General features: G+C 46.7%; 1 protein-coding gene and 1 pseudogene across 2 annotated transcripts in view; both read left to right on the plus strand.

Annotated features, from left to right (window-relative positions):
- The window catches only part of SHOC1 (shortage in chiasmata 1), a 68480-nt gene that overhangs the window by 9520 nt on the left and 34813 nt on the right, over positions 1-24147 (plus strand). The gene's annotated exons all lie outside the window — the stretch shown is intronic.
- Positions 20502-21545, plus strand: LOC147895516 (uncharacterized; annotated as a pseudogene).

The raw sequence follows: 24147 nt of genomic DNA on the forward strand, positions 1-24147 counted from the left end.
TAATGTGTGCCCCTGCAGCTGAGCAAAAGATATCCAAGGCTATCCGGAAAGAATCAAGTGATTGCAAGGAGGCCTGAATAAAAATAGCAGTGTCATCAGCCAACTCACAGTCAAAAAGCTCGTGCTCTTGTCTCAAGGCCAGTCTCAGCCCAAAAATCTCAGCATGAGATCTAAGGAAGATACTCATAGCTCTAAGGGCATCCCTGACGAACTGATCTGGAAATCTGAAACCTGTCACCCCTTACCCCTCCAATTAAAACCTGGCTGTGGGCTGATCTGTAAAGGGAGGCCACCCCTCTGATCCAAGCATCTGAAAATCCAAACCGTAGAAGAGTGCCCTCAAGAAAACCCCAATCTACTCTGTCATAGGCTTTCTCGAAGTCCAAGAGTAAAACTGCTAGCCTCTGTCCACTCTGCATAGCCCACTCCGTGGCTTCCCAAAAGGAAAAGATATTATCAAAAATACTCCTGCCATGCACAAAGCCTATCTGAGTATCATGGATGAGATCTGGAAGAAAGGGCTGAAGTCGCGGATGCTGATCGCCTTGGCAAGGATTTTGTAAAGAGTGCCCAAAAGAGTGATGGGTCTCCAATGGGATACAAAATTCCTGTTGCCACCTTTCGGGATAAGGTGAATGAGTCCCTCAGTCAGTGAGTCAGGCATCTCGCCCGAGTCCCAAATGCCCTGCAGGGCTGAAGTAATATGATCACCTATCATATCCCAAAAGGCTATAAAAAAAGAGGGAGTAAGACCATCGGAACCAGGGCACTTGCCCTTATGAAGGGCAGAAAGAGCAGTCTTGAACTCTGTGTTGGTAAAGCGTGCATCAAGTGAGCATAACATCTCTGGGGTGACCAACACAGGTAAACTCTGCCAAACTTCATCTCTAGCCACCTCTCTGGCCTGTGAGTTCGGATCTGCGGAAAGAAGGGAGGTATAAAAATCTGTCGCTAAGTGCATGACTCCGGATGGGACTGCAAAACGCCGTCAGAGTCAATAAGCTGCCTGACACTCTCTCTACTATGTCTGGGGCCAAGTGTAGAGAAAAAGTGTTTATTGGCTCTCCCTCCCATCTGTATCCAAAATGACTCCCATGCATGGAAGGCATACTCTGCTCTCTGATCAAGCAAGGTCTGCAAGTGAGCCCTTGCCGCAGCAAGGCGCTCCTGTATCCAAGCATCTGAAGGTCGTTTCTGCTCTTCCCTCTGAAGGGCTGCCAACTGCCGGCGGATACCGATCTCTTGCCTGAGTACCTCACCACGCCGAGCACTAGCAACTGAGTGATAGAAGTCGCTGATACTGTCAAGTGCTGTGGCCACATGTGAAGGACCGGCCACCCCCCCTACATATGGGAAACCTAGATCTCCAACACTACCTCTGTGAGAGTCTCATCCGTGTATAAGGCATCTGGGATCCTGATACTGTGAGACCGTCCTCTCAGATGAGGCTCTGAAATGGACAAAATTACCGAAAAATGGTCTGAAGTGGAAACACCGGGTGCAATGCAAACTGTCCCCCCTCTATCAAGAGCCCAGTCACCCACATAGAATCTGTCAATCCGAGCATGGATAGGCATCTATACCCTATGGTTCGACCATGAAAACAAAAGTGACTAAGACTGAACAAGAAATGCATCATCTGACCAAACATCTCTGCCACTGAACCTGAACAAGAAGGCATCCCAGGCTGCTCTCTCAAGGGAGTGGATACCACCTTCTCTACCCCCTTTCTTATCCGAAGGTGCCTCAACCATGTTGAAGTCACCTCCAATAATCCATGAATCCGCAATGTCAGCCCACGAGAGCAACTCTTTCCAAAACAAAACACGGTCCCCTCTGTTGTTCGGAGCATAAAGGTTGAGGAAACCAACCTTACGTCCGTCAATCAGAAGTAAAACCCATTGGGCCCTGGAGGGGGTTATGGTACCGTGTCCAATGACCAGAGGGAGAATAGAGTCTGAAACTGAAATGCATGTACCTCCTCTGGTTCCCAAGGCAGGAAGCCAAAAAGTCCGACTTGAGAGCAGCTTACCTAACTTGGAGCAATCTCTGATATCCAGTTTGTGTTCCTAAAGAAAAAGAATGTCTAGGGAACCACCTGAAACACCTGGATGGAGCTGATTCCTTATCAGCTATCTGCGACGGCGATGAGGGATGCCGCCCAATCCCTGTATATTCCAACTGGCTATCCTCATCGGTGGGAGGAAGTGGGTTGGAATACCTTACCCGACCTGGTGGTGGAAACAGAAGCCTCTACCGGAGCAGACCTCCTACCATACACACGAGGTCCGAGGGGAGGAAAGTCCACAGGTGAGAGAGAGAAGGATCTCTCAACCGGGAAGCCAATAACTGGCTCTCCAAAAGTAGAGGGTACAAAGTCATCATCTGGAAGGCTAGAGAGGTCCTCCAAAGCGGAAAAAGAGTTCCGCTGAGCCAGTCCTGGAGAGGGGGTACGAAGGATTCCTACCGAAGCAGGAAGAGAATGTAGAACCCCTTTCCCTCTGTCCAAAGAGGGAGGCACTTGTACTGGATCCTGATCAAAAAGTGGTGTAGATGAGGTGCCAACAACGTGCGCTGCTGAGGAAGGTACAGCCTGATCCAAGGGTGGAGTCGAACAAGGCTCCTGAACAGTAGTCTCCTCCTGAGGCTCCAAGGGGGTAGCCTCCGAAGAGGTGGAGGAGTGAACTAGAGTAGAGGGCATAGCCGCGATCGGAACCCACCGTGGGCCAGAGGTGGCGCGGGGTGCCGAAGGGACTCGAGTAGCCCTAGGAGAGGGGGGAGCTAGTGTCTGAGGCCGTGTCTGTGGAGCGGTATGTCCTGCTCCAGCTCTCTGTCGTAAACTAGTACGAGCTGGTTGCTTTGTGGGCCTCTTTTTCTTCTTTGGGCAATCTCTGGCGAAGTGCCCCGAGGATCTGCAAATCTTGCACTGGTCCTGCCGACCTGCAACCTCAAATCTCTGGCGGAAGAAAGACCCATCAGGTCGCTGTAGCATGATGTGTTCATCTGAAATATTGGGGTCCTAGACAATGACCCTAACCCTGGGAACCCCGTCCATCCTGACTGCCTCAGCAGCTGAAGAGGGCTCGCGAGGGAGAGGGGGGATCTCTGCCACCACACCAAACCTCTCGCCAATATCTGAAAGAAGCCGGTGATAAACTAAGGGAAGACCAGGGAACCTGATGAAAACAGAAACTCCCTACTTGTCCTCTTCAACTGGGTCAAATCCCACTTGGAAAGGAAACAAGAAGATCCTCCTTTAGCCTAGAAGTAGAAACCCGGCCTGTAGCAGGTCTCTTGTGACATCTGGGGAATCTAGGCACACTTGAAAGAAACCCCGTCCCAACAAACGAACATCCTTGAGGTGGGGGGCGAGGTCCTGAGGGAGCGCCGACAGCATCCAATCTCTCGCTTGTAACCTGGAAGGTGTGAGCCATGAATGCGTGCGAAGAGAGTCGTGCAACACTCATGTTCGAAATCCTTTTGCAACTGCTGTAGCTCGTCTTTTGAAAAAGTGACAGTTCTCGCGGCCGGTGTGAGCGGAGACGGATTGACTGAATGGGAACCCATTCGTCAATCGAGGTGTGTTGGTCGATTCAAACACAAAAAATAGAAACTCCGTCCGCTTTCCTGAACCCCAGGAGACCCCTATAGGAGAATAGGGGTAACCCAGAAGAAGGAGAGGGTGATGAAGAAGGGAGGAGGGAAGAGGAGGGGAAGATAGGGGAGAGGAGGAGTGGAGGAGAGGGGGAGAAGAGGAGTAGAGGAGAGGGGAAGGAGAGGGGAGGAGAGGCTGCTGCGGGGTGAAAGCAGCAGCAGGAGCGGGGGGGGGAGCAGCAGGCTGCAGCGGGGGGAGAGCAGCAGCGGGTGCGGGGAGGGAGCAGCAGGCTGCAGCGCAGGCCAGCAGCGGTCTGCAGCGCAGAGCAGCAGTGGGCTGCAGCACAGGGCAGCAGTGGGCGGGGAAGGGGCGGGGCTGCAGCAGGGAAGGGGCAGTGCGGGGGAGAGGGCAGGTAGCGAGGAGGGAAGGGAGGGGGCAAGCAGCAGGGAGCAGGGACAGCAGCGGGCGGGGAAGGGGGGGGAGGAGGCTGCAGCGCAGGGGGGGGAGGCTGCAGCGCCGGGGAAGGGGCAGTGCGGGGGAGAGGGCAGGTAGTGAGGAGGGGAGGGAGGGGGCAAGCAGCAGGGAGCGGGGAAAGAGGCAGCAGGGAGGGGGGTATGGAGCAGCAGCAGGAGGGAAGAAAGGGGGCAGCGAGGGAAGGAGCAGGAGGAGGAGCAGGGAGCGGGGGAGCAGCAGCAGCACGGAGCGGGGAGAGCAGTGAGGAGGGGAGCAGGAGGAGCGGGGAGCAGCAGCAGCCTGACATACATTGGTAAGGCAGTTCCATACTCAACCTCTTTTTTTTCTTTCAAAGAGTCTACAAAAGCAACACTAATCGTGACGATCTACAATCTCAATCCTCTATTGAAAAAGAGAGCCAATTTGGTCCGTGCCTGCTGATTTTTCACAGCGATGTCACCGATTGAAGAAGGCATCCCGACCTTGCATCCGTACATTGCCTCAAACGGGCTCATGCCAATGGAGAGATGCTTGGTACTGTTGTAGCAAAATTCAGCAAGTGACAACCATTTATCCCAAGACTTTTGAGTATCATGACAAAAATGCCTCAAATATTCCTCCACCCATTTGTTCACTCTTTTCGACTGTCCATTAGTCTCAGGATGATAAGCAGTGCTAGGTGTGAGTAAAGTACCCACTGCTGTAAATATCTCCTGCCAAAAGTGACCCATAAACTTTGCATCTTTGTCACTGACAATTTCCTAAGGGAAACTATGATGCTTAAAGACATGTTCAATGAATTGCCAAGCAACCTGTGATGCTGAATACCGGATCTTAGTGGGTATGAAATGGGCCTGTTTTGTCATTCTATCCACCACAACAAAGATGCTGTTCCATCCCCTCTCTGTAGAAGGCAATCCTGTGATGAAATCCATTGCTATGTGCGTCCATTTGCCCTCTGGAATGGGTAATGGCTGCAAGTAATTTGCTGTCCACTTTATTCTGTTGGCAAGGCAAGCATTCAGCCACGCATTTAACCACATTTCTCCACATGCCTTCCCAGGTAAAGCTCTGCTTGATTCTTTCATATGTTTTGTCATTCTATCCACCACAACAAAGATGCTGTTCCATCCCCTCTCTGTAGAAGGCAATCCTGTGATGAAATCCATTGCTATGTGCGTCCATTTGCCCTCTGGAATGGGTAATGGCTGCAAGAGGCCTGCAAGTAATTTGCTGTCCACTTTATTCTGTTGGCAAGGCAAGCATTCAGCCACGCATTTAACCACATTTCTCCACATGCCTTCCCAGGTAAAGCTCTGCTTGATTCTTTCATATGTTTTAGTGATACCCGCATGTCCAGCCATGGGAGAGGAGTGCATTTCTTGCAAAACCAGCAGGTAGTATTTTGAGTCTGGCACTAAATAAATCCTGTCTTGGTACCACAACAGCCCATTATGCAATTTGAAATCCGATTACAACAAATGAAGGGAAAACAAACAACATCAGATGGTGGCTGCAAAGTTATGGATGAGCTCAAAGCAGAAAATGCAGCTCTTAAGAAAGAGATGGAGGCCATGCAGACTACCATGAATGGTAAGCATGCTGAATTTGCACAACAACTCAACAAGGGGAAAGAAGTGATGCTTGAATGGATAGAAGTTGTTAGCAGCTTCCAAAAAAGAACTCATTTCTGAGACACTAGAGGAAGAGAAGGGACGGGCCAGTTTTGGACTGCAATTGATAGGTCCAACCTTATGAACATGCGAGCATCCTTGAAGGGGACCAAGATCTACTTGGATGATGACCTCACCCACGAGGCTCTGGAGGTGTAGCTATCTTTTCAAAACACACTTGAGACCACTCATATCTGTAGTACGAAGAGAGGAACATGCACGTCACATGTGGATACGAGTGCAGCTACTAGATGCCCGACCGATCTTCATTGCAGTATGCTATTTCCCTCCACACACATCATCATATGCCCATGATGTCACTACAGAGGGGCACAGTCCTTATGAGACGATACATGATGATATCATAGAGTTCTCTTGACAGGGAGACACCCTCCTTGTCTCACAGATACATGACCTCACCATACCCCCCCCCCCCCCACCTGGAGCCGACCACTCATATCTGGCCTTCGATGTTCTTGCCACTACACCAAGCATAGGGAGAGTTCCTACTGCCACCCGTACCCAGATCCACTTTGAACGTGCCCTTGATCCAGTGTATGTGTGTCACTTAGCCAGAGAGCTTCCGGCCTTAATGGAGGCTGATTTAGACCTCGCCCATGCCTCAGCCACCCTTGTCACAGTGATGCAGGATGCTGCCACCAGATCCTTTCCTATGACCCGATCTTCACGGGTACGAGATGGGAAGATGCCTCAAAACCCCTGGTTTGATGATGAGTGTAGAGAGATGCGAGCCCACCTCACAAGGGAGCGAGCCTTGGGTCAGTTGACGTCACATGAGGCACACATGATCTTTCAGCGGTTGACACGCCGCACGATGTCACACGTGTGGAATTATTACTGTTGTACGGAATCTGTACAACTGTACGGCCTTGTACGGACGCATTTAAGGCTGGTGCAGATCTGTACAGCTGCATTTACTCCTTCAAAGCTTGCACGTGTGGTCCATACAACAGTGAACTGTTGTACGGAAGCATTTACTGCTGTACGGTGCAGTACAGAACTGCTGACATGAATTAACTGCTGTATGGACTGCGACAACAGCATTTACTGTAGTACGGGCTATGTCAGCAGCATTAACTGCTGTGCGGAGTGCGTCAGAAGCATTTACTCCAGTACGGACTGCTGAATTTCACATTCATTGCTGTACAGGATTTCTGTCAGCTCATTTACTGCAGTACGGATTTGGGACATGTGCATTTAATGCTGTACGGCCCTGTACGAAATCTGCAGCAGGCTTTGAAGACAGTTCAGTCTGCCTCAAACTGCGCGTCAGTTTTTTGAAGCTGTATTGCTGCATTTTTCTTCATTTCGGAGCAGTTTGGTGCTGCCTCGTGAAGTGTGCCAGCTTCTGGAGCAGTTTGGAGCATGCTATAGCATTTGGGGACAACTCTTTTTGCCTACCTTGGTGTTTGGGCTTTGTTTGGGACTGGTTATTGCAATTATGCAGTGAAAGCCTTGAGGCTTGTGCAATCATTAGTCTTTGCAGTTGAGAGTTGAGTCTCTACTTTGCCTTTCTCCGTTGTGGTACTGCTCCCCTATTTGCATAAATTGTGGGGGTAAAGGCACTAATGCCACCCTGGTACAGTTAGTACACTTAAGTACAGTTAGTACATTTGTTTGCTAGGTACACTAAGTACAGTGTACTTAGTGGTTGTAACCTTATCCATTAATATAAAAGGTCTACCGTGTGCTTGGGGAGGTACACACATTACTCATTGCTTATCCCCTAACTTGTGTGTCACTGTGCTCTCCTCCTCTCTCACTCAAACTCTCAACTGGTATCAGAGCGAGGAACACAATCTCTCCCTCTCCGGGTTGCCCATCCCCCTTCTCCCTCCGAGTTCTTCTAGCTCTTCTCTCCGTCTATCTCATTTTTCAGCTCGTCCTTGTTTCTTCGAAGGAGTAGCTCTCCAGGAGCCATCGAGGCGGCTGCATTGCGCACGAGTCTATCTACCTCATTGCGCGTTTTGAAGCTAGGCGTGCAGCTTGCTGTCACATCAGGTCGTGCGAGGGATTGAGCAGGGGTCGGCTGCATAACAGCCGTCTGCTGTGGCAAGGGCAAACAGCAGCCGGCAGCTAAGCTGCGGCTGGACATCTGCAAGAGCAGCCGAAGGCCACTAGTCTTGGCCTAAGGCAAGGTCAGAAGCAGCACGCGGGCGCAAGGACTGCCAGCAGGAGGTGTGGAGGAGCAGATAAGCGCGCAAGCGAAGCGCGCTGTCGCGCGCATCTACTGCAGGCAAGCGCGCAATACAGGCGTGCTGTCGCGCGCATCTCTGTCGGCCAGGAGCAAGGCCGACAGGGCCGACCTCTAACAGGTCGACAGTCGACCTACAGCTGACTGCCGACTGTCGGCTGTGGGCCGACAGCCATCTGCCTCCGACTAGCCTTCCCTCTTCAATCCTCGTCTTGCGCACCTCCTCTGGTATAGAGGCTTTTTCCCTTTCATAGCGCACCTGACGAAGAAAAAGAAAATGAAAATCAGATTCTTTGTCTGAAAAATCAGAAATACAGCAAGGTACATCTTTGTTCTTTGCGGATAAGAATGTGATTTGAGAGAACAAGTGACAGGATAGAAGCAGAAGTTTTTTTTGCATTGGGATGCGTGCAAGCAGGTACAGACAGTAGTACAGTTGTACAGCAGGTACAAAATTGTCCTTGCAGGTGCAGGAACAGCCACAGGGTCCTGTGAGCTCTAACTGAGCATCTTTAGTGTCAGATGCAAATACAGTGAGCTTGTATGCCACTGTGTGAGGAAATCCTCAATTTCCTTTGCAGAGTCAAGGGGGCTTTTGTAGCCAGAGCCTACATTGGGCTTGTGTACGCAGGAATTGCGTCTCTGACTCCACATTGGAGATTGAATTTTGCAGATTTAAATGCATTTGTGACCAATGGTACACAGGAAGTGAATGCAGACTACAGCACGGAATGTGCTAGTCAAACAAGGGGCTTTTGCAAAGGGAATGTTTTTTTTTTGCCAGAGACTTATGCATATGCCTTATAAATGTCAGGAGAGCAGTAATGCAGTGAAATTGTGATTTTTTTTACCTCCAGTCAAGGGGCTTTTGCCCAATTTCTGTCCTAAACTGTTAAATACAGTTTTAGGAGTGTCAAGGAGGTTGAAATTCATGACATTGAACTGTTAAACAGTGAAAATCTGTTGCTGTACTTTCTGGTACAGTCAAGGACAGTTAAAAGTCAACAGGTTTGACTGAATTCAGTCAGCGTACAGCGGTACAAAAAGCTTTTATTATTGCTATTTTTTACTGATTTTACAAGGGCAAATGCTTCTGATTTTTCAGAGATAAGCTGGTTGTACAAAAGTGCATTAAATGATGCAAACAGAGTTGCTGTACTGAAACTGCAGCAAGCAGTAAACAGTGATACATCTCTGTTTAAGTGGGAGATATTGTGTGCATTTCAGTTCCTATTTATTCCGCTGCGGGAATTAAATATTTGAGCACAGTTCAAGTGCAAGTGTGCACTTGGTTTGCAGTGAGTCAGGCACCCAAACTTGGGTTGAATTGTTTATTTGCTGATTATAATGGCTTCATCATCGGAGTCTTCACTTCTTAACATCAAGAAGTTGCAGGGTGCTGCTAACTACCCTATGTGGAAAAAGATGGTCCTGAATGTTCTTATTCTCAGGCAGTTTCATGCTCCAATAGTGCACAAAGGTGTAAAGCCCACGGGCATGACAGATGATGCTTGGGCACTGGCTGATTTGTCAGCAAAATCCATCATTGAATTGTCACTCCATGAGAGTGTTGTTTGGAATGTTGATGGTGAGAATACTGCCTGGGGTGTGTGGAAAAAGTTACAGGACACATATGAGCAGCAAAGTGCAGCAACAAAAATATATTGGTTGAAGAAGTTCTTCAACCTGAAGATGAAGGAAGGCACTTCCATTGATGCACATCTGAATGAGTTCAATTCTATCATAACTCAGCTTGCAAATCAGAAGTATGTGGTGGACGAGGAAACCAAGGGTATGGCACTCTTGATATCCCTTCCTGAGAGTTGGGATACGTTCGTCACGGCTGTTACAAATGCAAATGCTTCTATAAGTTTTGCAGATATTACAGGGCTGATTATGCAGGAAGAGCAAAAGCTGAAAGCTCAGAATGTGTCAAAGCCTAACAATGCCTTGAATGCAAGGGGAAGAAATCAGCAAAGGGGTAAATCCCAGGAAAAGGGAAAGAGTAGGAGCAAGTCCCGCTCCAACAAAGATATTGAGTGCCACTACTGTGGCAAGAAGGGACATACAAAGAAGCAATGCTATAAGCTGAAGAATGATAAGAGAGACAAGGCCAAGGAATCTGATGCAGATGCAAAGGCAATAGTACCAGTAAGCAAGGGCAAGAGTACAGTGAAGATTGAAGAAATTCATTCTACACATGGTGATGACAGTGAGGGAGAGGTTCTCTTTCTCTCTACTTTGGATGCTCATTCTCTTCATGCAGGCAGTCTTGCAGATATGCACTCTTGGATTATTGACTCAGGTGCCTCATTCCATGTTACACCTTACAGAGAGTTGTTTGTCAGGTACACAGGAGGCAGTAATGGAGTCGTGTTTCTGGGAGATAATCATGCATGCAATATTGTTGGCATTGGAAATGTGAGGCTTGTATTTGCCGATGGTACTCAGCTTATGCTACACAATGTCAGGCATGTTCCTGAAGTCAAGAAAAATCTGATTTCTACTGGTATGTTGGATGATGAAGGTTTTGTGACCAGCTTTGGTCATGGTTTATGGAAGGTCACCAAAGGTGCCTTGGTTATTGCCAAAGGTCCCAAGGTTGACACTATGTATTCTCTTCATGCCAATGTATGTAATCATGCTGATATTTATGCAACCGAGCTGCCGAATATTTCTATGTGGCATAGCCGGTTGGGACATATGAGCATAAGTGGAATGGAGCAGTTGGCTCGTCTTGGCTACTTACCGTCTCTCAAATTTTCTGATCTTAAATTTTGTGAGCATTGCATTTATGGCAGACAATTACAGTGCCCTCATAAAAGGAAAATAGGACATAAGGATGCTCAGCTTGAGCTTGTACACACAGATGTGTGTGAGATGCCTAGTCCTTCACTTGGAGGTGCACGGTATTTTGTTTCTTTCATTGATGACTCCACACGGAAGGTGTGGGTGTATCCTCTTCGGCTGAAGAGTGAGGTCTTTACAGTGTTTCAGAAATGGCTTGCCATGGTTGAGAACCAGACAGGCAAAACACTGAAGGTTTTGCGTTCAGACAATGGAGGGGAGTATTTATCTAAAGCATTCAGTGATTTCTGTGATGCTAGAGGTATTCAAAGGGAACTCCCTGTTCCTTACAGTCCACCGCAAAATGGTACAGCAGAGCACATGAATAGAACTATACAGGAAAAGGTCCGCTCTATGATGTCACATGCTGCTTTATCTTATGGATTTTGGGCTGAGGCTGTGAAGACAGCAGTACATCTCATAAATAGGTCGCCTAATAAGAGGCTAGCAGGCGAAGTGCCTGAACAGCTTTGGACAGGGAAATCTCCGTCCTATAAGCACTTAAGGGTCTTTGGTTGCACTGCGTACGTGCACATACGCAGAGAAGAACGCAACAAGCTAGATCCTAAGTCTCTTAAATGCATATTTCTTGGATATGGTGACAAGGGTGAGATGGGGTACCGCCTATGGGATCCAGTCAGTAGAAGAATTGTACGCAGCAATGATGTCTTATTTGATGAATCATGCATGTTTAAAGCTGTAAAACAGCCCTCACATGTGTCAGATATTGACATTGATGATTTGGGACATTCTGTAGAGTTCAGGCAAGCTGTAAATCAGCCACAACAGGCTGCAGCAGGTCCAAATGGACAGCCCGCTATGGCGGAAGACATCTTAAATGATGTACCACATGTGGAAGATGTTCCAGACATTGTTTTGCCACAGAATTTGATGGAACAGCCACCTGTTTTAGGTGAAAACCAGGCTGGACAGCAAGACCAATGGGTCAGAAGGTCCACTCGGAGGACAAGGCAGCCACAAAGGTTTGTTCCAGGGGCAGACTTTATAATGCTTACTGATTGTGGGGAGCCTTCCTGTTACAAGGAAGCTGTGCAAATGCATGATAAAAGGCTATGGGAACTAGCCATGAAGTCCGAGATGGACAGTCTCCATAAAAATGGTACTTGGGAATTGGTGCATCTGCCAAAGGGTATGAAAGTACTACCATGCAAGTGGGTATACAGATTGAAAGTCACACCTGATGCTAAGCCAAGGTATAAAGCCAGGTTGGTAGTCAAAGGATTTAAGCAGGAATATGGTGTAGATTTTGATGAGATCTTCTCTCCAGTGGTCAAGATGACTACACTCAGGACTGTACTTGCTTTGGTTGCATGTGAGGATTTGGAATTATGCCAAATGGATGTGAAGACAGCTTTTCTTCACGGAGATCTTCAAGAGGAGATTTATATGCAGCAACCAGAGGGATTTGCAGTCAAGGACAAGGAGTCACTTGTATGTAAGTTAAAGAAGAGTCTTTATGGGCTCAAACAGGCACCAAGGGAGTGGTATAAAAAGTTTGATACCTTCATGAGGTCCCAAGGTTTCAAGAGAAGTGATATTGATCACTGCCTTTATACTAAAAGGGCTGCAAATGGCAGCTTACTCATCCTTATCTTGTATGTGGATGACATGCTTATTGCAGGTAAAGCTCGTAAAGAGCTTGATGATCTTAAAAGGAGATTGCATGAGGCCTTTGATATGAAGGACCTTGGTGATGCAAATCACATACTGGGCATGCGGATACGGAGAGACAGGAAACAGCGGTTGTTGTACTTGTCTCAGTCAGAATATATTGGCAAGGTTTTGCAAAGGTTTCACATGGAGAAGGGGAAGACTCTTAGTTCTCCATTGCCTCCATATGTGAAACTCAGTGCAATGGACAGCCCACAGTCAGATGTTGACAGGGCTGAGATGGCCAAAATTCCGTATGCTTCAGCTTGTGGCAGTCTCATGTATGCCATGGTTGCTACCAGACCTGATATTGCTTTTGCAGTGGGAATGGTTAGCAGGTATATGGCAAACCCTGGTAAGAAGCATTGGGAGGCAGTGAAAGGTATTATGAGATACCTGAAGGGCACACAAGGGTTGTGCATATGCTTTGGCAAGCAGGATGCAAAGGTGCATGGTTTTGTTGATTCAGATTATGCTGGTCATCCCGATAACCGAAAGTCTACTACCGGTTATGTATATACATTCACAGGAGGTGCAGTGTCGTGGGTATCAAGGATACAGCAGTGCATAGCTTTGTCCACCACTGAAGCTGAATATATTGCAGCTACAGAGGCATGCAAGGAAGCCTTATGGCTATCTCGGCTAGTGGGAGATTTGGGCATTACAGGTGATATTCCATTGTTGCATTGTGACAGCCAGAGTGCTATTCAGTTGGCACATAACCCTGTCTTCCATGCAAAGACAAAGCACATTGATGTGAAGTATCACTTCATCAGAAAGGTGATAGATGATAAGCTGATTCAGCTTGTCAAGGTTCATACGGATGACAATCCAGCAGATCTGTTGACAAAAGGTTTGCCTGCAGAACGGTTAGCACACTGTCGACACTTGATGGGTATAGGATGAGCCCAACTGGGCTATGTACTCCATTGTGTATATGCTGTTTTTTTTATTTACTTAAGGGCACTTTGCCTTTAAGTGGGAGGTTGTGGGGGTAAAGGCACTAATGCCACCCTGGTACAGTTAGTACACTTAAGTACAGTTAGTACATTTGTTTGCTAGGTACACTAAGTACAGTGTACTTAGTGGTTGTAACCTTATCCATTAATATAAAAGGTCTACCGTGTGCTTGGGGAGGTACACACATTACTCATTGCTTATCCCCTAACTTGTGTGTCACTGTGCTCTCCTCCTCTCTCACTCAAACTCTCAGTTAGTACACTTAAGTACAGTTAGTACATTTGTTTGCTAGGTACACTAAGTACAGTGTACTTAGTGGTTGTAACCTTATCCATTAATATAAAAGGTCTACCGTGTGCTTGGGGAGGTACACACATTACTCATTGCTTATCCCCTAACTTGTGTGTCACTGTGCTCTCCTCCTCTCTCACTCAAACTCTCATAAATGGCTAGCCACAAGGATGATCTTTTTGTTTTACTTGGGGCTGATGACAAGCTTGATGGCACCAATTATCCCATGTGGTCATACATGATGGGACATGTTTTGGTTGCCAAGAATCTATGGCATATTGTTTCAGGTTCTGAGGCCAGGCCTACATGCACTGTTACTTCTGGTGCTACACCTGCAGCCTGTGCTTCTTCAGGTGATGGTTCTAATGCTACTGCTAGGACACCTGCACCTCTTGCTCCAGGTGCTTTGCCTTCTTCACAGGAGCAAATTCAGTGGGATGGTCGTGATGCCAAAGCACATGCCTTGATTGCTCTTTCAGTGAAACAGGTTATTATCCCTCATATTCGGTCTTGCAAGAGCTAAGCAAGCATGGGATAAGCTTGCATCTTTGTATTAGGTGCAGAATGAAGCGAGGGTTTCCTGTCTCTGCAAACAGTTGAAAGATTTGAAGCTTGATGAGGGTGGTAACATGGATGCCTATCTCACTAATGTGAAGGATTTGACAGAGCAGTTGGCCAACATTGATGAGATTATGCCTGATTCTCAGCTTGTTTCTAATACCCTTGATGGGTTGCCTGATTCATATCAAGGCTTTGCTACTACATTGAGATTAGTTGAAGGGTGTGATGCCTATCAATTCTCATTTGACCAGCTGGTTGCTCTTCTTCAAGAGGAGCAAAGTCGTGTGAATCGCAATGCTTCTATGGCTAGTGATCAAGCATTTGCTGCCCATCACAAACACAAAGGTAAAGGCAAGGTTTCAGCTGGAAAACCCTCTCATTCACATGGTGCCTCTTCTTCAGGGGATAACAAAAAGAAAAAGAGATGTAATTATTGCAGGAAACCTGGGCATGATATTTCTGAATGCAAGAAGCGCATAGCATCTGAAAAGAAAAAGAAAGAGTCTGGTCCTACAGTATCTGGTTCCCACATGTAGCAATGGCTGAAATAGAAATGAGGTTCTTACGAATGTCTAGAACATAAAGCACATGCTCTAGAGTAACAATACCACCAGAGACAAAAGTAAGAGCAAGTTGCTCAATACGTTTCAAGGTATATGATGCATTATTGGCACATGTGACACTGCCCCCCTGAGATGTAAGCTCCAATGAGCTGAATAACTTCCTACAGGAAGTGATGTGCTTGCTAGCACCACTATCAAAGAACCAGGCATCACGAACATCTGAAACTGCCATACAAGCATCATGAACATCAGGATTATATTGACATGTAACCAAGAAAGCCCAATGCTGGTCTTGTGCAAAATTAGCAGACTCATGTCGATCTTTTGCACTAGATATTTTTGATGGTGTGAGGTGTGCAGTGTATGATGCTACACATGCCTTTACCATGGTTTTGACTGGCACATTGTCTAGAGGTCTTTATAGACTTGATGCTTATGACAGATGTTTGGATGATGATGCTGCACTTGCCGATGCACATGCCTTTGCACTTGATTCTACCATGGCCGATACTCATTTGTGGCATGAGAGGTTTGGACACCTTAATTTTGGAGCCTTGGTAAAGCTATGTAAGGAAGATATGGTTGTGGATCTTCCCAAAATGCATATGCCTACCAAACATGTTTGTGAACCATGCTTGCTTGGTAAGATGCACCGTGTTGCATTTCCCAAGGATGGGAGAGTTGGTGCTTCACGCAAGCTTTATCTGGTTCATAGTGATGTTTGTGGACCCATGAGGGTTGCAGCTCTTGGGGGTTTCTACTATTTTGTCACTTTTATTGATGATTTTACCAGGTACACTTGGATTTTTGCATTGTAATCCAAATCTGAAGTTTCTTCATGCTTCAAGCACTTTATTGCCTTGGCTGAGAATGAGTGTGGGCTGCACATTGCTCACCTTAATACAGACAGGGGGGGTGAATACATGTTGTAGGAGTTTGCTGTTTTTTTGGCTTCCCATGGCATCAATCATCGATGCATGGTGCCTTATACTCCTCAACAGAATCCCATGGCTGAGCAGAAGAATAGATCAGTGATGGAAATGGCCAGATGCATGTTGAAAGGCAAACAGTTGCCTAATAAGTTGTGGTTGGATGCGGTCATGTGTGCAAATTACATCTTGAATAGGTGTCCTACAAAGGCATTGCAGACTATCACACCTTATGAGGCTTGGATGGGTCGTAAGCCTCGCATTTCCCACATGAGGACTTTTGGATGCCGAGCTTATGCTCATGTGCCTTCACAGAAAGGCACTAAGTTGGATGATAAAGCTATTAAGTGCATTTTTCTTGGGTATAGTTCAGAGAGCAAGGGCTATAAGCTATATCAGCCCCGCACGGGCAAGTGTTTTGTAAGTCGGGATGTTGTGTTTGATGAATCTTCCACTATGCTTTTGCTAGACTGACAAAAACAGCCAGTTGTTGATGCCCTCGACATATTTGACAGCTTGATGCCTTTGTTTCCATCCGATGCTCGGGATTATGTTCCATCTGAGGTTGTATCTCCTCCATGTGTTGGTCATTTGTAGCCACATGTGCAGGTAGAAAGTCAGCCTGATATGCATATCATTGATCAGGATCATTTGCACAGGGCTCTTGACCAAGAAAGAGCAGAAATTCAGGAGCCCAAAAAGGTACCCCGTTGGCTCCTTGACACATTAAAAGATAGCAAACAAGATACTCCTCTGCCAGCCCGTACGAGAGCAGTTGTCCGGAAAGAGCATGCTAGTTTTGTTGCTTATGCTTTGCTTGCTACAGCATGCAATGAAGAGCCCTTATGTCATCAAGATGCCTTTCAAGAATGATTGTTGGATGAAGGCCATGCAAGCTGAATTGGATTCTATCCATCAGAATAACACTTGGTAGTTGTGTGATTTGCCTCATGGCAAGAATGCCATTGGAACTAAGTGGGTTCACAAAATTAAATGGAAAGCTGATGGTTCAGTGGACCGTTACAAATCCCGTCTTGTTTCTAAGGGCTATGCTCAGTAGCATGGCATTGACTTTGAGGAGACTTTTTCTCCCACTTCCAGGATCACTACTATTCGCATTGTTATTCCCTTTGCTGCCCACTTTCATTGGCAGATACATCAGCTTGATATTAAGACAACTTTCCTTCATGGACATTTGCAGGAAGAGGTCTATGTTTCCCAACCTCTTGGCTTTGAGGTTGAAGGTTCTAAACGCAAGGTATGCCGCTTGAAAAAGACCCTCTATGGATTGAAGCGGGCACCTCGGGCTTGGTATTCGAGAATTCATACTCATTTGCTCACACTTGGCTTTCATAATAGCCCTACAGAGGCTACCCTTTACATCCGCAAGTGTGGGACAGATTTGCTGATTTTAGTCCTTTATGTGGATGACATGCTTGTGACTGAGACACATGCTCAGCAAATTGTAGATTTTAAAATTGATTTACAGCAACCATTTGCTATGTCTGATCTTGGTCTTCTGTACTACTATCTGGGCATCCAATTTGCTAGCAGTGAGGGGGTTTTGATGTCACAATCCAAGTACATTGGACAGCTTTTGCAGCATTTTCAATTTGAGGATTGCAAGCCAGTATCCACACCATTAGAGACTGGTTCTCACTTCTCTTCTGAGGATGGCAGCGGTACATGTGATGTCACTCTCTATTAACAGGCAGTTAGATGTTTGATTTACCTATGCCATACGAGACCTGATCTTATGCTGTCTCACAGTTGAGCTGATATATGCATTGCCCATCTATGCACCATTGGCATGCCGTGAAGCGTGGTTTCAGATATCTCAAAGGCACTGAGCATTTAGGCCTTCTTTATGGTAATGATACTTCACTTGTCATGCATGGATTCACTGATAGTGATTGGGCTGGTTGTTCTGACACTCCTGTGTCACACATAGTTGGAACTGTACGTGTACGGTCGTCTTTTCCGTACGATTCCGTACACCTTTTTCGTACGCGTACGGAGCGTACAGATTCCGTACGCCTTTTTCGTACGCGTACGGAATACAATTCCATACGCGTTTTTTCTTTTGGGGCCCAAAAAAAAAAAACTTACAGGCCTTTGACGCCGCCCGTACGGCTATTATTCTCCAATTTGCAACAGGCGCAGTTTCCAAGCGTGACCCTTGGCCCTTGAGCCCAGTCGTACCATTTCCGCACAACCTTGGCCCTTGAGCCCATCCGTACAATTTCCGTACAGCCAAGTTGCCAGTCGTACAGCCAGCCATACCAAGATCATGTAGGCTGCCGTACAGCCAGCTCTCCAAGCACCCAGCTATTGAAACATGACGTAGGCTGTAGCCTTCCACTGTCCAGAGTCCAGAGCTCTCGAGTCTCAGCTACCTGGCCTTCAGCAAGAAAGAAAGAAAGTCTATTAATGTCCACGGAAGACCAAGAAGTCTATGGAACAACATGAAAACCAATTAGTACATCAGCTTAGGGAGGGTAGCTCCAAGGAGTGCATAAAGCAGCTCCATTTATTTAGAGTACCTACATTATGACTTGGAAAGAAACATAATTGGCCATACATCAGTTTAAGACTGAGAGTCTTTTGGCTTGGATTTAAACTCTTTAATGAGTGCTACGCCCTCACGGTATACTACCCATTTTCCATCATTCCTTGCAGCCTTGACCTTAGCTAATTCCGCTGCCTTATTTTTCAATTAATCTCGTGTAAGTTCTTTTATCCATATCTTAGTTCCTTTCAACTTGTAGGATTGTCGGAGAAGCTTGACTCGTAGATCCCGTGAGTTAAGCGTAATGATAGCATGACCTTTAGACTGTAAGATACGAGTTGCTCTGGGTTCATCGTTATCATCAAGAGCATCATCCTTATCAATTGTCCAATCAATATTAGGCATGGTTGCTTTGATATGTGCTAAGGTGTCGCTAAAAGAGTCCTCCTCTTTGCACCATCCTTCGGGGAGTCCCCCTATTCTAATCTTCAAAGCATTATCACGCCTAGCTGCATGTTCTTTAATCTCTTCCTGAATGTCAGCCTTGTTAACCTTTGCATCGAACTCCACAATCACTTCCTTCTTTGGGGTTTGTACTTCAGTGTGAACTAGGTCTTTGACTGTGGAGACTAGCTGGGGGGTAGGGAGGGAAGCCTCGTAAGATTTTACAACCTCATCGATGACTGCCTGCTTGCTAGGTCCTTCTAGAACCTAAATTCTAGCTACTGCATCTGCCAATTGCATCTTTAACTCTCTTACCTGCTCTTGTAGATAAAAAATCTGTTCATGGTGCCCAATGATGGGTCGGTCCACACCTCCTCGCAGGTATGTATGTGCATACGGAGAGGGTGTCATAGCTGCAACGGTGGCGTATCAGGACCTGTTGCGTGAAATGATTGGGGTTGAGGGGGGGGACTTTGAGGAGAGGCTCGGCCATTCCTTGCTGGCCATATCTTCTGCTGCCCCCTGGCTGAGCTAACCCCTTAGCTAGGCTGGGGGTTCAGCCCAACTAGGGGTTAACCCTAGGTTGGGTTAACCTCTATCGAGGTTTGGTTAGGTCAGAGTTAACCTCGGTTAGGTTAACTGGTGCGGTGCTGGTGGCGCTGGTGGAGTTGACGATGGACGGTGATGAGCAAAGAGGTTGAGGTAACGGGTGACGAGTGAGGCTAAGGTTGAAGAGAGAGAGAGAGAGAGAGAGAGAGAGAGAGAGAGAGAGGTGGAGAGACTGAGCGGTGAGGAGGGGCTTGAGGCGGAGAGGCTGAGCGACGGAGGTGGAGAGGCTGAGCGACGGGAGAGGGAGGTTGAGCGACGGAGGGAGGGGCTAGCGATGGGGGAGGGAGGCTAGCGACGGAGAGGCTGAGCGGGGAGGCTAGCGACGGAGGTGGAGAGGCTGAGCAACGGGAGAGGGAGGTTGAGCGACGGAGGGAGGGGCTAGTGACGGGAGAGGGAGGGGCTAGACAACAAACAGCAAAGAGGGTAAGGAGAGGGTAAGGCTGAGAGGGAGGGGGAGGGGCTGGTAGAGGAGGGGAGAGGGCAGCTAGAGGGGGAGGAGCACCAGCTCCTGAAACATGCACAACTTAGTAGATTCTCTGAGCTCTTGTGACTCTTAGCCTTCAGGAGGACCGAGGTGACCACTGACTCCCTCTTATCTCTTCCATGTTATCCGTTGAATCTTGGGTCTTGAAGTTTCTTCTCATTCTGAAATTCAGATTCTCATCTCTCTCTCTCTCTCTCTCTCTCTCTCTCTCTCAGATGGGAAGAAAGAAAGGAGAAGAATGGGAATTTGTAGAGACACTGAAGCATTTGGGAAAGGGGCAGTTCACTTGTAAATGCAAGTACTGCCCTCACAAATGGGATGGAGGACCTACCCGCATAAGAGCAAATTTTCTTGGGCTGACAGGCCTTGGGGTTGACCCTTGCTCCTCCCCCCCTGAAAATGTGAAGAACACTTGCAGAAGGTTGCAAGCAAAGGCAGGTAAAAATAAATTGCAGAAGAGCTTGATGTTGATAGGGAAGGGGCTACCATGGGACTTGTATATGAGCTCACTGATCGAATGGTGGAGAAGATACAGACTATAGATGGCATAGACTCCTCCAAGTTGGCTGATGTCAGAGACTTGTGTGTTAATAGGTGGGATATGATGCACTCTCCTTTACATGCAACAGCTTTTGTTCTCCATTCTATTTGGAGAGAGAGAAATCCAGATGGTGATAAGGAGGTGCATGATGGGTGGATGGATGTGATTGAGCGGTACACAAAGTATGATGTTGAGAGGCAGGGTATCTTATTTGATGAGTTTGATGTTTACAAGTCCATGTCAGGCACATTTGCTCGGGCAATTGCAAAGGATGATAAGAGGATGCACCAAGGGGTGAAGTGGTGGGAGACATTTGGGGCTCACACTCCAAATTTGCAGCAGTTGGCTATTCAAGTGCTCTCGTAGGGGACATGTGCTTCTCCTTGTGACGTGCAGAAGCCTGCAAAAGTCAAAAGGTCAAGAGAGAGACGAATGCAATATGCATCGACAGATTCGAATCTTCTTAAAATAATTTGCATTGATTAAGAATTCAAACCTTGTGCATCAGGACCACGCCAGTTGCGTTGATGAGTTGGCACTGCATAGCTCCTTTGGCCATTTGAAACCTAAGTTGCAATAATTCGGGCGCCTTTTTTTAAATTCGAAAAAAATGCTCAAATACGCGTTTTTTACGATTTAAAACGTTTCAAATGTTATTTCCCATTTTATTCGTACGAAAAACTGGCTATTCGTACGAATAACACAGTTTATTCTTATGAATAAAACTAGCATTAAAAAACAACCACTGCCATTTTTGGTATTGGTATGAATACATCCACCTGCCACTGGAGCACATTCTCTCTTATACATACCAAAAGAAGGATTAGGCTTCTTCCAAAGAATATAGAACAATTAGTATACATCCATACTAATTTGTGACTGATCTCTAAAATCAAGGAAAGGAGATTTGAGAAGATAGAAATGACCTTGGAAATGATCAACAAGGAGAAGGATGATGAAAGGTTGCTTGCTTTGCAAGAGACTACAGAGGGAGAAGAGGAGATTCCAGCCGGACCAGCCCCTCTTGTTACAGGAAGGATGAATGTTGCTGTAGCTCCAAGCAGCTCCAATATTTTGGAGTCCCATGGCGAGGCAGATGAGATTGACAGTGATGAGGATGAGGAGGAGGAGGAGGAGGAGGAGGATGGCACTGATGCTGATGATGATGAGGATGAGGCACAGGATGAGGATGCACCTTGAGGCTTGAGCCTCATCAGTTGTAATGCATTTCAGTTTTGTTTCTTGGCTGTAGCTTGTGGCAGCTTGCAGGGCCCAGGCTGGCAGCCTTTTCAGTTTGATATATGATGTTTTCCAGCTTGCCTTTGATGTAGTACCTGCCTACCTACTACCTTTGATTATTGATAATGATGTTTTGGTGTCTATCACTATGTATCATATGACAAAATCCAGTTCCTGGACTCTTCATGACTTTAAAATCAATAAAAGTTTGAAGTTTGAAGTTTGAAGTTGAAAGTTTTGTAGTTCTCTCTCAGGTAAATGTGTACATTCTATATTTTTCTGATTTTTTGGGGTAAAATTAGGGTCACGTATGATTCAGCCCTGGGGGCTGAACCATACTCCAATCATACTTCCGTACCTGTTGTTGCACGGAATCCAGTTTTCCATGCTCGCACAAAGCACATTGAGGTTCACTATCACTATGTCAGAGAGCAATTATCAACAGGTGATATTGAGTTGTCTTATGTTCCCACTGAAGACAACTTGGCATATCTTTTTATGAAGGCTCTACCTCGACCTAAGTTTGAGGCTTTTTGGCAAGCTTTAAACTTAGTACCTTTTGTAACTTGATCTGTTGTACTCTGTACAGTCATAGGTTGCTATATCCCTACGGGACAAACATGCGCAACCATGACACTAGATATTTAGATATCCTGAGCCATGTCTAGGATGCTTCAGCCCATACCATGGAGGGGGGTTTGTAGGCCATCTCATGGGCTATCCATAGAAGCCACTTATACCTTGGTATGTGCCTTGTAGGCCTAGTTATAGTCGGTTAGGACTATTGGTACAATTAGTTTATGTACCATCTAAGTCAGTTAGGACACTTAGTCCAGTTAGGGCAGTTAGCCCTAGGGTTTTGTTATGTTGGCTCTCCCTTCAGCCTCCACACTTCAGTTTTTGCAGCAATCTATTACAGCATCTCGTTTTTCTCCTTCTTGCTTCCATTGCTTCCTAGACGCAACACATCCTCCTCCTCCGACTCCTTCTACCTCTCCATCCTCTTTCACCTTCCCATCCTCCTTCTACCTCTCCATCCTTTCTCACCTCTCCATCCTCCCTCTCACCTCGCCATCCTTCCTCTCAAACTTCGGATTGTGGTAACTTCAAACTTATTAGAAGTTATAAGTTAGAACTTAGTTCATGACACATGTCGATTGTTGAAGCATCATTCATGGATGATACGAGATAGATCAATCCTCAAGGAATTTAGAATCATAGAAGCATGCATGATGCTTCAAGTATAGATAATTGTATTATGTATAATTTGCACTCTATTGATAATTGTATTATGTATAAAATATAAAATTGTATACATTGATTGTACCATATTACCGTTTCTTCCGTTTCCATTTTGGCGGGGGCCGGAAACTCCGTTTTCCTGATTTTTTCGGTTTTCGTTTCTTTCGTTTCCGTTCCGTTTCCGTTTCAGCTGGCAACTATGCTCCTTTGGAAGAGATAGATTGGCAATCTATCATGTTGGAATGATAGCATACTTGATGAGCATGGCATACCTCTTGGTTTTTCTCGTCATATGCAGTGGTCCAGATGGGGGGACGACCATTTTTTGAGCAAAATCTTCTGAGCGTCTGAGCGAAGGAAAAAAAAAGCTTCCAACTATGTAAAAATATGGCAAAAAAGGATCGGAAGTACCTAGTTTCCAGTGATTGTGCTGAGGCGCTTCATGGCAAGAGGGAGCTTCTTCGAGAGTACCTGTGGTGGTCTTCAGCGATGGAGTATCACACGATGGATTCCTCTAGTTGTTCCAGCAGCACACCCTGCTCCCTGGTGTCTATGTTCCATCCAGGTGCTGAGATGGGGGGTTGGAAGTCAACATCTCCTGATGTCACTCTAGAGAGAGAGGGCTAGTGTTGTGGGTGTGCCCGCCGCCCAGTGTGAGGCTAGGGTAGGTTGAGTGAGTGCCCGCCCCTTGTGAGGGTAGAGTAGGGTAGAGAGGTTCCTCCAAGCTCACATGGAGGCGCCTATATGTTGTGCCTATGTGGCCACCTTTGGGGTAGCATATATGCAGTAGTCCAGCATCCCCACAAGCCTATGTGTAGGCAAAGGTGTGCCGACCTGTTGGTCGGCCACCTAGGTGCTGTTGTTGGCTTGATTGGGGCAGGTCACTGTTGGGATATCTCAAGGTGTATGCCTCAGGCACACCTTATGTTTCTATGTGTGAGTGCTAGAGGCACAGTTAGGTGCCCACAAGCACAGTTAGGTGGTGGAGAGCCACATAGGATGATTGAGAGAATCTAGGAGCAGATTGAGGAGATGATTGTGGAGCTCTGAGGTCATCAGTGATGTCAGTGAGCTTGTATGAGGTGCCTACTTAAGGACCTCACTCTTCTTCATTCCATAAGCAAGTATTCTGATTTTGTGTCCACTCTACTCTTTCCTTTCAGTATTCCAACATGGTATCAAAGCCATTTGATCCTCCTTGAGCCCATTTCTGCCACATCATCATCTTCTTCCTCTTCTTCTTCTTCACCATCTCTCCCTCTTCTTCCTAAAATTTGCTTGAGCTTGTTCTCCTCCGGTTCTCACCCATTTCCCACGCCCT

Source organism: Dipteris shenzhenensis, chromosome 13 (assembly GCF_047967505.1).
Source record: "Dipteris shenzhenensis isolate YYH24624 ecotype China chromosome 13, Dip_SZ_1.0, whole genome shotgun sequence".
Taxonomy (NCBI): Eukaryota; Viridiplantae; Streptophyta; class Polypodiopsida; order Gleicheniales; family Dipteridaceae; genus Dipteris; species Dipteris shenzhenensis.